This window comes from Lonchura striata, chromosome 3 (assembly GCF_050655825.1).
Source record: "Lonchura striata isolate lonStrDom1 chromosome 3, ASM5065582v1, whole genome shotgun sequence".
Taxonomy (NCBI): Eukaryota; Metazoa; Chordata; class Aves; order Passeriformes; family Estrildidae; genus Lonchura; species Lonchura striata.
This window is the reverse complement of record NC_140705.1, coordinates 25,068,752-25,086,082: the sequence shown is the minus strand read 5'-3', so window position 1 is coordinate 25,086,082 and position 17,331 is coordinate 25,068,752. Positions and strand designations below refer to the sequence as shown.

General features: G+C 37.6%; 1 protein-coding gene across 30 annotated transcripts in view; it reads left to right on the top strand.

The window, feature by feature from the left end:
* Window positions 1–17,331, top strand: part of LOC110482163 (dystonin) — a 283,630-nt gene that overhangs the window by 34,721 nt on the left and 231,578 nt on the right. The window lies entirely within an intron of this gene.

Here is a 17,331-nt window from a genome sequence, read left to right as displayed (position 1 = left end):
ACACGGGGATTTATGTCTCAATACGCATTCATATTTAAAGCTTCGGTTTATTTTTACCTATTTATTTTTTATTTGGTTTTTTGGACTAGGGTAAAGGATTAGCTTAGTTCGTGTAGCACCTGAGTTTTTTCATCGAATACAGAAAAATAAGGAAAAACGCATTTATCATGGTGAAGATGCACGCAGCTAAATTAATCCTGCTAGAAATGTAAATTACATTGATTTCTTAAGAACATCGGGATGGAAGGGATGGTTTGGATGATTCACTGCTGTTTTTCAGTACATTTGCTAGTACTAAATCTGAAGAAGCTTATCAAAAGTGTTACAGCTCTGATTTTAATCCAAGTGCAAAAGGGATGGAGTTAACTGTTCACACTGAGCCTTCATCCCTGAAATAGTTTTTACAGCATGCCACAGCATATGCTGACATTTGCAGTGCTGAGTCCTTTTGTAATGTTAGGGAATAAGATGTTAGGTTTCATATCTGAAGTTTTTCAGCTGTATGTCTTCAATCAGTTCCTGAAGATTTTTGTTAAATGGTTCCACTGATGGGAATGGGAGTGGCATAGTTTAAGACAGCTTGATTTGAAGATACTGATAATTGATTTTATTTATTCTATGTTGTTAGTGGCAGTATTTTGAATAATAAACCCTCAACAGATGGTTATTTTGACCATGAGAACTTGTTGGGTCTGAGTATACTTTATACTGGTGTCACTTGCAATTTCATGTGTCATTAGCAGTATTGACTAATGACTCCTTTGTGTCTGTTGCCCATTGTGTCAATGCAGCAATGGAGCATGTGCACTGGTCCTGTATTCAAACGCATTAGTGCATTTTGGTAGAGAAATAATTACCATTTGATGATTGCCATCATCTTCAAAACCATGTCTTTATTCCATTCTCGCCTTTTTTTTTTTAAGTCCTCAATTTATATGCAGCTGATCCGATTTGTGCAAAATTTTGGAGCTAGTAGGCTGTTTACTTTTTAAATTAACACTGAGAAAGCTTGTTTTTCTGCTTTGGATCACCTTTTATTTCCTGCTAGAATTAGGTTTAATAAGGTTCCTTCTCGTACCAATTACTTGCTTAAAAACCTGGGAAAGCGATTAGGCCCAATTTCCCCTATTTCAATGGGAGTTCTATCAGGAATGGGACTGAAAGGTCTGGTTTTTATAGGTTGGGGAACAATAGGATTTTAATTAAATAAAGTCTGAAAGCTAATTTACATCTCTGTAAGAAATAAACCTCTTTCTGAAAGTATTTGAGTATATGTCATTGAGGGGGTAACACAAAGTCCATTCATATGTCATTTTCAATTACCCCTGAATCCTGAAATTATTTGGAAGGATCCAATGTCTGTTGTCTTAGTTTTTGGTGTCATATTTTGTATATTGGTGTGTTGTGTTTTGCTGCTCAAGATAGATTTTATTCAGCCATTTGGAACAAAGGTAAAGGTTTGGACTTGTTTTAATTAAGATGTATTGGAAATCTGGAAAGCACATTACTTTCTAAAATGTGTTTTCAAGCCAGTCATGATTTCCCATTCGAGTCCCAGTAGTATGACTTCACTACAGCGATTGTTGTGCTGATGGCTTGCTATGGGAGCTGATCTAATCAGAAAAGAATTGCTACAATATAGGCTTTGAAAAGGGAGTGCCATTTCTCTGAATTTCTCAGTTTCGTAAACACTTTCTTCAGTAAATTTCTTAATCAAATGTGTACTATGTTGGCTTTATAAGATAAGCTTCAATCTATAATTTTAATGCTGATAGTTCTTTTATTTTTTTTTTTCCTTTTTACTGTCTGCAGAATGCTTCATACTTATCTAGGCCATTATCAGGGTGCCAAATTATCTATGTCCCAGCTGTTGAGTACTGTAACTAGCAGAGTCAGCTGTAGAAAATTCATTGCCTGTCTTGGAAGGCTTGGGATCGTATGATGCCGCATCATTAAGATGTTCAGGCAGTTTGACTTACGAAGATAGAAGCTGCCCTTTGTAAACGTAGAAAAGTGAAATTTTACTCTTCTTCTGTTTCTGTTTTCAAAGTAGGCTCCAGATTTTGAAGATCGTGCAATACCAAGTACCTTGTTGTTTTAAAAAGCTGGATATTTGTGTGTCTCCAAATTCTGTCTGCTGATCATGTCTCTGGTTGTGTCAGTAAATAATTAGGCAACTGTTTGCTAATTCTGACATAGCACTGAAGTGCTGTTTGCTATGGGAGAAGAGAGTGTTGTTTTCTGATCCCCGGTTTCTGGCTGTCAAATTGTTTTCTTTTTCTTGATTAGTAATAATATGGCAGTATTTCTAAAGCATTTTGATAGAGGGGAAAAAAGTCACATTATTGCAGATGTTTTAGAAATTAGGTTGAATCCAGCTACTTATTCAGGGGAGAAAATTGCTTCTTTGTTGGTAGCACCTCTAAGAATTCAAAGGCAAACCCTTTATTATGAGAGTGGCAATAAAACATCTAGTGTAGTTTATCTGAAGTATTTTACATATTTTACAGCTTATTTATGACTGAATGGTAATATGAGAAATCATACAAATATTTGTTAATATAATTAAGATTCAACATTTTCTCAAAAATTGTATTTGAGTTCTCTGGGATGTTGTAAAGAACTTCAATAATTATTCTTGGTGCTCTGTAAATTACCTCACAGTTGCCTGGGAACAAAATGTAATGAAATTGTTAGCTGTAGCCTTTTTGATAAATAAGAAAATATGCAGTAGTATTTAATATACTTTTCATTTTTAAAGCATTAAATGCCACCTCTATCATATGGTATAGGAATGCATTGTTCAGTGCCATTATTTGAGCATTAAATACCTGAAGATTATTTTAAGCTGTGAGCGCAGTAAGTTCATTAGATGTCCTCTGATATAAATCTGAAGTAATAAACTGAGAATCAAGTTTATAGATATAAATATATCATCCCTCTGAAATGGTCACTCTTTCATGTATTTTTTAGTTCAGGTAATAAACTTTTATTTGAATAGCAGTTGCAACAACCCTCTTCTGAAAGATTTTGAACAGTTATGTAACTAAGTTGTCTCCATTTTGACATAATTTTTGATGGGGTATATCTGCTAATGACAGTGTGACTGCAGCACCTGGAAAAGGGCTAATTCATGGAGTAAAGTGTTGAATAAATCATAGTTATTCAACAACATTCTTTAACTATGTAAGCCCTTAAAGTTTGAAATATATAGGGTTATCTGGGCTGTGCAGAGCTTTTAACGCTGTAGATTTATACATCTACAGGAAACAGATCTATTGAAAAACTCAGCTTGACATGACTGCCCATGAGAAATACAGTCTTGATGTTCAGAGAATTCATTAAATTGTTGCTAATACTAGGAAAGGTGTCACATGAATATTTTGTTTGCATTGGGTGCCTGATTAGTGCTGCCTTTGGGTACTTTGGGCTTGCTGCATAGCTCTTGTGTCCATAGGAAGGAGGGGTAAGTCTGGGAGACAGTTGGGTTGTTAAACTTTGGTACATTCTGTTTCACTGTTGGCATTGCTCTCTTGCTTTAAAAAGATCTGTAATATTACACATTCAGCTGAAGCACAGCAAACAGCCCTAATTCTGTATTCTGAGAACAAAGACACTGGAGATGGATGAGAGCTAGCAGGTCATCTGATGCATTTTGTTGCCTGTGTAGGGTTCAGAGACAATGTAGTTTGTTCTAATGATTGGTTGAGGGCAGTGTCAAGTAAAGCTGTTCTGACATTGGGTACAGGTTTTGAATTAAGATGGAAACAATAGATGCCTGTTGTCCAGCTCCTTTGAGCTGACTTCAAGAAACGGAGTATTTGAACAGAATGGTTTTTATACACCTGAAAATTAATTTTAGGGATTTGGAGGCTCTTAGATGTGTTGGATATTAGATTTAGTCCAGGGATATTTTCTTCAGAGGTGACTTCATAGAGCAAAGACAGTAGGGGCCATGATAGATGCTCCTGGTTCTGGAATATGTGAATTTCTGAATTTCCTTATTTATTCTTTGAAGTTGGGGAGCTGAATTTATAGTCAGCAGAAATCATGCTCTTCTGGGCTCTCAGCTGTGAACTAATTGGATATTCTGCTTCAGGGTTCTGATTTTGAATGCAGAAGTAAATCCTGGAGTAATTGATTAGGTAGTTTCCACTATAGATAGTTTTCTTTGACCTCTTTTCCGGCGCTGGCAGTATCTAGCCTCTGGCCTTGGGATTGATCACTTTTCCTTTTTTTTTTAAATTTTTTAATGGGAAAGTTATTTTGGCTGACTATTGGGCATGTGTGGATTATCCAGCTGCATGTCACCTAATCCTTTCCTTGCCACCATGCCAATCTTCAGTAAGACAGCCCTGTTGATTCCCGTATTTCAGGCACATTTCCTACAGCGGGATACCCTCCCGAGAAGGAAGAATTCTAGCCAACAGAAAATGTGTTCAATTAGGGATGGAAACATAATAGCTTTTGTGCTGTCTGAAGTTGAGCAAAATTAATGGTCAACTTGGGCCACCTAAAATGCAAAACCTGAAGTTTTACTCTGTTTCAGCATTCCTCCTTATTTAAAGTGGAAGTTCTGGCTTTTAAAGGGCTTGGAGATGGGATATACCCTTGAGTACATTAATCTTAAATATGAACCAGATCTTGCTGATTTGACTTGTATGAGATGTTCACTTGAGCTAAAGTGAAGAGGTCTTGGAGTAAAATAGAAAAAACCTGAATGTTGGGCAATTCAGTGAGGTTTATTTGTGTAAAGGCCTTGAGATTTGGGTAGCATTTTATGAAGCTGAGTTTGATGGGCTACATAAACTGTGGCAGCTTCTCCATGATGTTTATAGGTACCTGTTTGGTTGATTAAGGCAGACAGAATTTGGCCATGGATTCAAATATCTTTTATATATGAATTAGAGAAGACATCAAAGGTCTTTGCTTTTCTGCTACTTCCCTATTCCCATTGAGTCAGTAACATCTTTTAAGTAGAGCTCATAGGAATATTCCATAATTCTTTTTTTAGGATGAAAACCAAGAGGTGTTCAGGTCTGAGGGGAGGAAAAAAGGAAAATGAACTCCAGTCACTATTAAGTTGAAAGTTTTGTTTTGTCTCAATCTGTATTTCGGGTTGAGGTGTTAATAATAGTTTTCTGTGATCAACTTGGCCAATTTCTAGTGGTATTTTGCTTGAAAACCAGATTATGCTTTATTATTTTTCCTTTACACTGTTTTAAACAAGCCTGATTTGAGGAATTTATTCCATCATCTCAACATGTACTTGGAATTAAGTACTTGGTAAAATAAAAACGGGCTTATTCACATGCTTGAATTTAAGTGCAAGTATTTTATAAGTTCAGGCTTAAAATAATAACGTTTTGTAAATGTCAAATATGAATGCAGCTTATTGCTGCATGCCTGAAATGTTTCCTGTAAAACATCATTAAAGCCGTTTAATTTAACAAAGCCTTGTTTTTCTGTAGTGGGTGAAAATATTCATGTGCTGAATGCTTCCAGTCAGCCCAGCTTTCAAACAGGTGAAACAATGCTTACAAAGACACTTCAGTCTGCTGGTCAAATCCTGAAGGGCATGTTAATAGCCAGATCTTACAAGTTGATCTGTGTGGGCAGACTCTGGTGCTTTTGTGGGGGAAAAGACTGGTTTTGGAACCCCACCCACACAGGGCTCTTCCCAAGGCTGGGACCCACTAATAGTTGATCCTTTGATAAGGCATATTCCTCCTCAGGTCAGGTCTGCTGTAGGCAATTCCAATTTGGCTGTACCTGCCTTAAAAGCAAGTCAGCGTGGCTCCAGATGTAATTTTATTTTACCTGATGAGTAAATAATTTTGCTGTGCAGTGTTAATCTATTAATTTCTTGGATTTTGTATGAGATGACAATAGCTGCCAATACATCTGTGAAAGGGTGAAGATTCTAGGTAAATGTACTGAGGGTTAAATTCTGCACCTCTCAATCACACAATTAGTGTAGCTATTTCTGTGAGACAAGGAGGATTAGGTCTCTGATGGGCTTTCCAGTGGCATAGGCCAAAATCTGCTCTTGATTGTAGCCACATGGCCCTTTTGAACTTGGTTTGCTTTTAAACATATCTTCATTGTTCAGATTCATAGTTAATATGTGAAATTACAGTATTTAATGATGTGTTCTGCAATGCATATAAATGCAGATCAGCAGTTAAGTGGGGTTCATAACCTAATTGTGTTGGAAAACAAAATTAATTTGGCCTGAGGTTCAGGTATCCAGCTATCTGACAGCTATGACACTTGGCACCACGTGGATCTAAAATTAGTAGAGCTCTTCTATACTGGGATTAGAGACGTGTGTATGTATAAGTTCATAAAATAGGTAAAAGTCTGACTCTGGATACAGCTTTCAGAGGCATGTTTTGGATATTTTGCAGATGAGCCTATGGGTGAACAGAGAAGGTCCAGAAAGTTCCTTGCTGGATACTGAAATGGATATCCTGTCAAAGTCTGCTCATAGACTTTGCTTCTGCCTGATCAGATTCCCTCTGTGTGCTCCTCATGTGACAAGTCTCCTAGGCACAGTAGCAGCAGCATTAGAAAATGAGTGTAATCATTTGGACAGACATTTTGCAGTAATATTTATGATAAAGCATCCTGAAATGTTCAAGCAAAAGAGCTTTTTTGAAAGAGAAATTACACTTTCAGTGCTGTGGTTTTTATTCAAACAAAAATTCTGTTAATTTTGGTGGGAGTCAGGAACTTAGCTATTGATGTTTGTAAATATTTAATGCTTTAAGTTACTTTGCCTTTAGATAAATTTTTAATTTTGAGATAAATGTTTTATATTACATCCTAGGGATTAGGAAATGGCTAGAGCACTTTTCAGGAGAAGCCACTGCTGCTGTATAGTTGTATATAACTTCTGGGAGTAAGGTATTATTGCTAAGGTAGTTATGGTTTCAGAGTAGTATATTTTCAAAAGAATACACAGCAATGTGATTGCAAATCCCAATTACCTTTAATAGCAATTAGGCTCTTCCCTGCTCTTTGTACCTTTCCTCTAGTGGCTATATGTTCATTATGGAGAGCATAACCTGATGTTGGAAACCATTTTATAATACCACGTATTACAGATCAGTTCTGCATTTAAAATTCAGTTTTTGAAATGTTTTAGATATGAAAATCTATCTGGAGAAAAACTACTAGTAATTTTTAGAAAGAAAGTTGATTTGAGAATTAAAAAGAACATACATTTCAAACATACTAAAGTTTTCTTTGTAGAGCAGACTTGTAAGGCTTTATGCCTTCTACCCTCTTAATTTTTAACAAAGCAATTGCTGAGAAACATTTGTTGTGGTTTTGGGTAGGTTTTCATTTTGCTTTGCTGGAAATTTTTGTCTACCTCCAGTTTACACTGGAGTTAAAGCAGCCTTTGGCTCAGTGTCTATTTAAAGTAGAGAAGAACAGACACAGATGAGCCACAGGAAGAAAGCCAAAGTTGATTAGGTCCCTTGATGAAATTACCTTATAATTTTACCATGCCCAATTGGATACTTTTGTTCTGTATTTTTTTCAGATATTTTAAGATGGAGCCCTTGTTAACCAAGTCCATATAGTTCTTGTGAGGCTAGATCTATCTTGCCTCTGAGAATATTCACCCAAATTCTCATTTTCTGTTGTTGCAAATTGTATTAAGTGAAATCACATTGGTTCTTGCAGGCCTTGTATGTTTCTACTTAAATCATACATTTATTTTTGCTTTCTCATGGATATACATTTCCTTCAGATCTTGGATTACACTGAGTCCAGTCATCCAACATGCTGTTTAAAGTGGGTGTATGGTAGGACTGAGCAGCATCAAACAGTTATAATCTAATTTATGAAGATTATATTAGTATCCTAGGAACAATACATGTTTATGCCTTGATATTTTGCCTCTCATATTGAAGCTTTTTTTTGCTTTGGGAACAACATAATACTCAGGAGAATTTAAAGAATTAAGTTTACACTTTGAGAGCTTGTGTGTCTTTCCAATAATTTTTCATTTAATACCAAATGTAAGGATTTTATTAAATAACAATAGCAAAGGGATGATCATCTTTATTCTAAGCTTGAAATGTACTTTGGATTTGGTGCCTAGATTTCTGTAGCCATTTCAGCGGCAACACTTTGAATCATCTCTTGCAGGTCTGGGTGTATGACTAAATTGTTGATAGATCTTTATATATTTTGTTCTGGATACTGTTTTTTCTCTTTGCATTTCCTCATCTAATACGCTTTGAGTCTACTCACTTCTGATCTTTGATCATTTGACTTTTTTTGGGAATACTTCTTCATTGGAGGTTGGGGGATGTTTTTGGTTTTTTAAAAAAGACTTTGTTCATAGCATCTGGAAGACCCTCTACCCTTGGTTCCCCTTTATTCTTTCCTTCATCACTTTTAAGTAAAATTTTAGCTGTAGGTTTTCTTTGGATGAACTGTACTTCCTCATCAGGCTGGTCCCTTTCCTCTCATGGTAGAAAAAGAAAAGTTCTCTATTCCATTCTCCTTCTGCTGCCACTGGCATAGAGAGCACTCCAGCACTGGCTCTAGTCTAGGATGCAGTGTGGGCTTCACTCCCTGAACTGTAGTTAAAGCTGCTGAGACATCTTTGAGCTTTTCCTTATCATAATGAAATGTAAAAACTGTGTGTGTTCAATGAGATTTCTCAGGCTATGTGGCCATGTGCTGGTTCCTGCTTTGAATTTGAGTTCCTAGAGTCAGGATCAAGCCTGACTGGAACTGGAGTATCAGGTCATGCACTGATGTGCTTGTGTCATACTGTGAGAGAAATTCAAAGCTAGTTTAATCCCTGTCAGGGAAAGTGCAGAGAGAAGGAACACCACCAAGGGGACAGAGAGATCACTTCCGAAATGACTGTTTCTTCTTCTCCTGGCTTCAGTACTCTACTTGCACCTGGATGTGTGAGCATTGCTGCTCAGGGTGAGCGAGTCAGTCTGGTTTTGCACTGCCAGTGACAGCAAATGCTCTGCCCTGCTGTGTGCAACCAAGTTAATTATGAAATACACCAAGATGTTTTCTGTATCTTAACTGTATTTGAAATGCCAAAGATTTGTTTGCCATGTGTTGGCTTAATGACTTGGCTGGTAAATAATTTTAGTTTATTTGCTTTTTTTTTTCTTCTGAGTAAATGAACAGATTATCACAGTATTTGTCTTGATAACTAGCAGTTACTGTTGACCAGTGGCTTAGATGCTATATGAAATAATGGAATCTGCTTGCAATTTGATTTTGTCAGTATAGCAATAAGTAAAAGGTAGTCTAATTAACAGTTTTGTATTTTCATAATTTTTTTTCAGTTAAAATGTTTTTACTTCAATATTTCAAGATTAAAAGTCTCAGCTTCTACAAGTTCTTTTCATGCCATGGTACTAAAACATTTAATGGCTGTTCATATTCTTCAGTGCTCCTACTATTGATATACATTGTGATGTGAGTGTGATTGAATGTAGTACTTTCATTGCATTACTGTTTTATGTAACATATCTTTGATATGAATTTAAGAATTCCCTTTGATTTCTTTTCTTTTAGGTAGTTATTGAATGCCTAGTATAAGATTTATTCATCTGTATGCAGTTAACAGACAGTTTTCCACCAATAGCTTTGGTAGTTCAGAGATGCTTATCTTTTGTTTTTAATTTCCTTTTTTTTTTTTTTTTTACTTTTTATTTTAATCATATTTCCTATCTTGCCATTTCTAATAATCCTTCTAGTTTCACTGAGTGAGTCTGAGTCTTAACATTTTGGAGTTCTCCCAATCAGAACACATTGGTATCATCAGACAAGACTGAATGTTTTTGTTTGCTGCCTTTGCCAGCTCTTTAGTAAATGTAGAATGCATTGCTGACTTCTGGAAAACGACACCATTTTCTCATGTTGGAAGACAGCCAAAATTAAAGACTTTATTGTTCTGTAAGTAATTTTTCGGTCAATAAAAGGATTGTTCCCTATGTCCTTGTTGGTTTTAGTTAGCTTTTGTAAATATGAGTCAAATTTCCTTGTATTTACATGTACACACACACACATGTATATACAGCCATGCACATAGCTGTTTTTGTTTTTAACTCAGAGGAAATAAAACAATTACAGAGAAATTTGGTTTATCATGACAAATTATGGGAACAGGCTGCCCAGGGAAGTGGTGGAGTCACCATTCCTCAAGGGATTCAAAAGACATGTAGATGTGGCACTTGGGGACATGGTTTAGTGGTGGACCTGGCAGTGTTAGTTTTAAGTTTGATCTCAGTGATCTTGGAGCTCTTTTCTATTCCATTATGGAACATTACATTATATTACATTATTTTACATTACATTATATTACATTATTTTACATTACATCATGATTTTCCATTACCAGTATTGTTCCCAGTATTTTAGATTTGGTTTTGTTTGTTTTAGTTTGTGCTTTCCAGTTACTCTTGGTGGAACTTATCAGACCTACACCAGCAATCTCTCAAGCTTTTTCATTTATTTCTTACAAATTATCTGGGTAACAGTGATCTATTTTAGTGAACAGTTTTACAGTTTTTTTTTGTTTTTTTTTTTTTTTCTTCTGATACTTTAAGTCCATTCTGAATCTGTAGTTAGCTGGTACAGGATAGCTATGTATGGTGCTTGTAGGTGAATGTGTTTAGGTTTCCTTTCTAAATAATTTCTTTGAGATGAAGCTTAGTAATTTTTCTGTAAAGGAGGCTGTGGGGAAAGGAAAAACAAAATTTTGCCTTAAAGTCTAGGTCCTTTCTCAGTAAAGAATTCATTCAGATACTTCACCTTTGCAGTGACTTGTCTATTCTCACCACCTTCCTGATTCTGGGCATCTGTTAACATGTGTGTTATTGTCTGTTTTTGTATCACAATTCTTTCTTACTTTTCATAGATACTTTCCATAGTTACTGTTAATTTTTTTAAAATCCTGGTTCCCCCCCACCATTGTTTGGTTAGGGCCTCTATTTGACTAAGAATTTTGCTATGCCAGAAAATTTTATTGTAGCATGTGCCTGTTTACTTGATGGCAGTGGACATTTAGTGTACTAGCAAGCCTTCTGGTACCAGAGTAAATTGTACTCCTCAATATTAATGTGAAAAGGAATCAATATTGCAATCTGTTTCCTTTTTAAAAAATTATTTTATAACTTCCCTCTATCATCTCATGATATCAGTGGAATATCTAATGGATGGGAAAATTTAAGAAAATAGGGGCATGTGTGCATTGTAAAGCAAAAATTTCCTTTAGTACCTAATGTTTTCTCATTTTATCCTATTAAGATATGTATTTGTTCAATGTAGCTTTGGTTTCAATGTCTCCTGTTTCTATGTGACTTACCTGTTATGCTTTACTCTGTTTTATAACTATAAATCTTGGTTATTTTTAATATAGATAATTTAAAGATACTATTACTGGCCTTTTTAAAATCCAACATAATTTTTGACATTTGAAGTCTTAACTGCATTAAGATTTTTAACTGTTTGGTAGTTGCATATTGATCTTCTAAAATTTCTCTAAAATTTGAACAAGAAGACATATAGAGTGAAATCCTCACTGTTAAAAGCTAGTCATCCCCAGTCTTGTCCAAAATACTGACAGTACATCCTGTTATCATGCAGATAAGTGTCTTGTTAAATTATATCGTGAGACAACTGATCAAAACAAAGACTGAATCATGATTTCAAGATTTAACCTCTTTAAATTAGCAGTATTATTTTTTTTCTGGTTTGGAAGGCACAAATGACATTTTTATTAACTTCACTAACTACATATTTATATCTGCCTCTTCTCCCAATTGTCTTGCCCATGCTGAAGGTTTCCTGATGGACACTGTCGGCTGCTTTGTGAAGGGTGGGATCTTTCATGATCTGGTTCTTCCTGTGAGTTTGTAAACAGGAATTTTCATGTGTCAGTTGCTGCTGATATTTTTAGTATGACAGCAGTTCTATCTGCAAGTGGAGCATTTTATCTCACACGCTGGGCTTTTGACATCAGGGTAAAGCTATTTTTATGTTTAAATTGGTATCACAGTTGCTGTTAGTGTTGGTTTTGGTAATGGGATTGAATGTCCCAGCCCGCCCCACTGGGATGCCCCAGTATCCCACAGACCCCGTGCCAGCTCCCTGGGAATGACCCTCCAGTGATTCCCCAGCAGGGCTGGTCCCTGCAGCCTGGCACTGCTGGGTTCCACCTGTGGGCCTGTGGCCTGCCTCAGCCCATGCCCAGGGAGGCTCCCAGTGCCTGGAGCTGTCCTGGTGCCCCTGGCTGAGCAGGTGGGGTGAGCTCTGGCTGCCAGACCTTGCCCTACTGCCCCTCCATGAGAAGGAGCCACCACTCCCAGCACCATGACAGTTCTGTGCAGACCCATCTTTTACTTCACCTATTTGTTTGTCAATGGTCTGTAATTTCTTAATTTGTAATTTTGTCCTCTTTCCTGTCCTCATGGTATTGCAACTTTTCCTATTAGAGTGTGGTTTACACCTGCCTGGCTTTCTGTACCTTCCTGGCAGGCTGTGTTCTCTCCCATCCTGTTTAATGTGCTGCCATTGTGAGATGACTTGACAGAAAGATCAAATGTATGCTTGAACATAATGGCTTTTATTATATTCATTAGCAATGCTTAAGTACTTTAACCCAACAACCCAGTGATGGAGAAGGGCTAGCCATAGAACAAATTCATTGCACAACTTAAAAGGTTCTAAAAAGTGACTTCAACAAGACACTAAGGAGGTGGGAAGAACTCCCTTAGGAGCTAGGAGAGGCTCACACTTTATGCATAAGTATTGCTAGTTGGAAAGATAATTCATGTTTGGAAAATACTGTGATTCTTGTAAGAAATGCTCTGTGCTGATTTAATGTCCAGCCCTCAGGCCACCCACTGTACAGAAAGCTCCTTTGTCTGGTGCAGCCAGAAAATGAAGTCTGAGAGGTACTAAAGCCATAATGCAAACTCAGTGATGTCTAGCAGTATGGGCATATGCAACAGAACTGTATAGAAGACAAAGGACAAAATCCTGCCTAAGTCAGGATGTTAAATACAGTGATCCACGTTAGCTGCTTTCCACTACTGCCATCTTCTTTGGGTATCTGACTTTATGAGGAGAATTAGTGTATCTGTGTCTTCTCAGAAGTACTGCATTCCCAGAGGTGATGATCTTGTCCTCTGCCTAGTGTTCACCATATGCCAAAGATCAGATAGCAAACTGCCTGAATGGTTCCTGTCATTTGCTAACCAGGGTAACCTAATCCAAAACTGAATGCTGCTTCTGTATGAATTTGCATAAGAATAACAGTGATTTGAGTGTTTGAGAGTTAGGTATTTTTAGGCCTCTCTGAGTAAGAAGAGTTTTGATTATCTGCAGCTAGAATGACAGGAGTATTTTTTGCTATTTGGGTAGGAATATAATGATTTTCTTTTAAAACTGAGTTACTGAGTGAAAATGTGGGAATAAAAAGGGTGAAAATAAAGCAAATTATAGACTAGCATGCAGGAGAGAAAAGTGTAGGCTCTAGTCTTTGCCTCTAAGGTTGCTTTTTGTTTATTGTTGTTTATATCCATAAAAAATAAAAGAATAGAATGAAATACTGAGCTGTACTCTCTGGTATGGTAACACTTTAACAAAGAACCAGAGCCAAGTAAATTCCACTAATTTACTCCACAGTGACAGCCCATATAAAATGTAGAGCTGTCAACAAGAAGAATATCAAGAGAGGTTATGATACTGCCTTTTGAGTATGCAACTGTCTTCATTGAAAGCACTCCCTTCACCACTCCATTGGGAAGAGAGGATCCACACAGTGATGTGTGATAGGAAACTCTATAAAAATTCCAGCAGAATCAGACTGTGGCAGGCAGCCCAAGCAGTATTTATGAAAACAGCGGTGAAGATTTGGAAGATAACTGAGATCTTCCTTCTCCATAGCGCCTTCTGTGCTCTCATCTGGCTAAGAAAATGGAAACTCTGAGGAACTTGGGGAGCAGTGAGCGCAGCCTGCTCTCCAAGGACAGGGTGCCCAGAGTGGTAACAAGGCTGGGGGACACGCTGCCCCCAGGGCCCGTGGCCTCTAAGCAGGGCCAGCCTGGGGCAGTAGCTGATTCGGATCCCCAGGTGCTCTGAGATGTGCCCGGGAGCCTTAAGACAGCTCTAAGGGCTGATGACTCTGCAGCAGTGGCTTTCCTTCAGCACGGTTCACACGACCTTGCAGCTGAATCTATTTGCACACACTGCATCACTCCTTCCCTTCCTGCCTGATACAATGTTTTATTTCTCTCAGTGTGGAGTGGTTATTTCTAATATTGTCCCATATTCCTTATACGAGGTGTCTTAGCAGAGATTTCTTTGCAGCACCGTGTTGCTTGGGAAGGAAAGTTTGAGTTGTTCAAGTGGACAGGAGATGTGTTTGTTCTGTCCCTGTGGCTGCCAATATATTTCCTTGGCATGGTCCAGATAGGAACTGCTGTGTATAGCCCAGGATGTTGTAGTTCACAGGCAGGGATTATCTGATAGAAGAGACTGAAGTATGTGTTGAAGTATGGAAAAGATTCTTGCATATTCTTGTACAGTCTCATGTAGACTTCGTTCCTGACAGTCCTTGACTATTTGTTTCATTACAAGCGACTTTTATTTTCCTTTTTTTTTTCTTGAATTACACTTCAGCTTGCCACTGATAGTTTTTCTGCATCTTGTCCTTGTGTCATGATACTAAAGCTTCTCTTAGCTGTCAAAAAGCCCATTGCTACAGGGTCAGCTTGGGATCCTGTGATTTTGAAATTTATGAATCTCCCCTTGCATGAATATTGCCTTTCACAACCTCATGCCAAATGAAATATCACTTGAGCTATTTTTGGTAGTTCTTCAGTGACAAATTTCTATCTGAGTCTCCAAGCAACAGCATTTCACCAGGATCATGCAAATCCTGTGATTCATTTCTGAATGATGAATTTTCACCTAAAACCTCCCTTTTTAGAACCACATTTAGCACAGAAGAAATAAATACAGGTCTAATGTTCACAAGATTCTGATTTCTTTTACTGACTGTTGCCTCCTCTGATTATTTTGGTATGTGGAAGCTAAGGCGACACAGCTCTGTCTTCACAGATAATCTTGAAGTGCATAACCTAGTTAATCCTGCCAAGATGCCAGCTGTCTGCTAACCTTTTCCTCCAGCTGAACATCAGGGCTCACTCCAGGAGATCAGTTGCTGCATCTTCCATCTACTTCCAGGAGAGATGTGAAGGGGAGTTAAGTGCAGCAGCAAGGTCGTGTGTGAACTCTGAATAGCCAAGCAATCAATACAAGCAGTACACTTTGGGCTGAGCTGCTGGATCAGATGTGCAGTTCAGGAGAAGAGTGTTTCAGCTGCTGCTTGTCCAAGGCAGCTGAAATAGTTCTTCCATCTCTGTTGGAGAGGATGGTGTTGGCCAGTCATGCACAGAGGGAGTTAGACTCACTTGCAATAAGGTATGAAAATTTTGTACACTGTAATCCAGTAAGACCCAGGGCACATGATCACTTCTGCCATTCAGAAATGCCCAGCCTCACAAGCATCACGGGTTTAATACTGCCTGTCTGGATGTGAAAGGGCTGTAATTGCTGTGTGGTGTTGCAAAAGGACAAGTTGCTCTAGACTAAGATAAAATGAGAGATTACAGTGCATGAGCCAGTCTGCGTTAGCTGCCTCATGTGCCTGCTCATGCTTGGTGGGGAAATGGGATGTAACTAACTCTTCTTTCAGCAAACACTGTGCTTCGAGGCACAGCTGACATTTGCCTCAGAGTAACTGTGATATATCTGATATGCTCTGTGTCCCTTTGTTGCCTGGCCTCACAGTACCCCACTTGTCTTGGGAAGGCTTTTCCTTTCCCAGAAAGCAGCAGTCAGCATGAATGGTGTTTGCCATGATTAAAGGTAAGGAGTTCAGGACAATCACTGCAATACTTTGAAACCTGGATTAAAAAGTTGAGGCAAGACTTGTTTTGTGGTTACATTGATACCAGTAAATTAGCATGATTAGGACAATTCTGTGACACTGATGCTCACTGCCAGAGAGGAGCCTTCATTCATGCTCTGAAATTCTTTTTTTCCATATTGGGCTACAGCCAAGCTCTGTTGGGAATGGTGGATGACCCATGCTTGCCCTGAACTGTGAGCATTGAGAATTGTCTGGGAGGTGGGCAGCTGGCATGGGCTGAAAGCAAGCAAGAGATATCACCATCAAAAACTTAATAGAATGGAAGGATTTACTTCTCCCCAGGAACACCTGCTTGGTGTTTAATTTGCTAGTATGCATCTAGTCTGAAAAGTGTCTTAAAAATTTTACAACTTTAGTTTTTTATAATTACTAGGCTATAATAAGTGTTACAGTTGCCTTCTAGTCACATTAATTAAGCAATCTAAATTCTGGTGTTCTATTTTAAGGAGTATAGTGGTAAGATTGGAAAAAATGTATGTTCAGATTTAGAGCAAAGACTTTTTATTCTAGATATCAGGCTAAGAGGAAAATTTCCAAGTTAGTAAGTGTTATTTAATTTGTTTTGATTTTTATTTGTTTGAGAAAGTATGCCATCTGCTTGAATAAGAGGCTTCAATGCTTTTCCTCTTTATAAGTCATTGCTTTGCAGTTATGAATTCAGTTGCTGTTTAAAGTGGGTATTTTACAAGGGACTATTTCAGAGCATAGGATAAAGGAACTTATGCCAAGGACATTTCAGCAAGGAGTGAAACAAAAAAAAAAGTGTCAATTTAAGGTTTAGTGGTATCACTGCATGTTCCAAAAAATGCTTAAGTGGTCAAGAAAGTTATATTTGAGCATTGACAAGTTGAGTGCTTTCCTGAGAAACTAGCAAAGCTTATGAAATGCAGGTTAACCAAAGATGCTCGCTTTCCTCTTAGGCCCACTGGGCAAGGAGCATGCATTAATATTGTATATATATACATTTAAAATATGTATATATTTTACAAATGTTGTTGTTTGTATGTATATTGTTGGTATTAGCAAAGTTAATTGGCCATGGAAATATGTCAAATCTGGGCTGGAGTTAGCTTAAGTGCAGTGGAAATGTGGCTACTGGTTTAAAGGCGAAAAGGGAATAGTGAACAATCTACAACAGAGTTAAAAGCTGAAGCCTTACATATGATCAATATTTGCAGACTTCCGTTGTAGTAAAAATTTTGGAGATTTTGAAATTGTTATGAAATGTATGCTGCTGTTATGTTCTATCCTGTAGCCTTTGGCAGAATTGACTATGAAAAATGCAAAAGTAATTTTCTTGGTTATGTTGATGGAGTAGGTTATTCCTCATGTTTCTT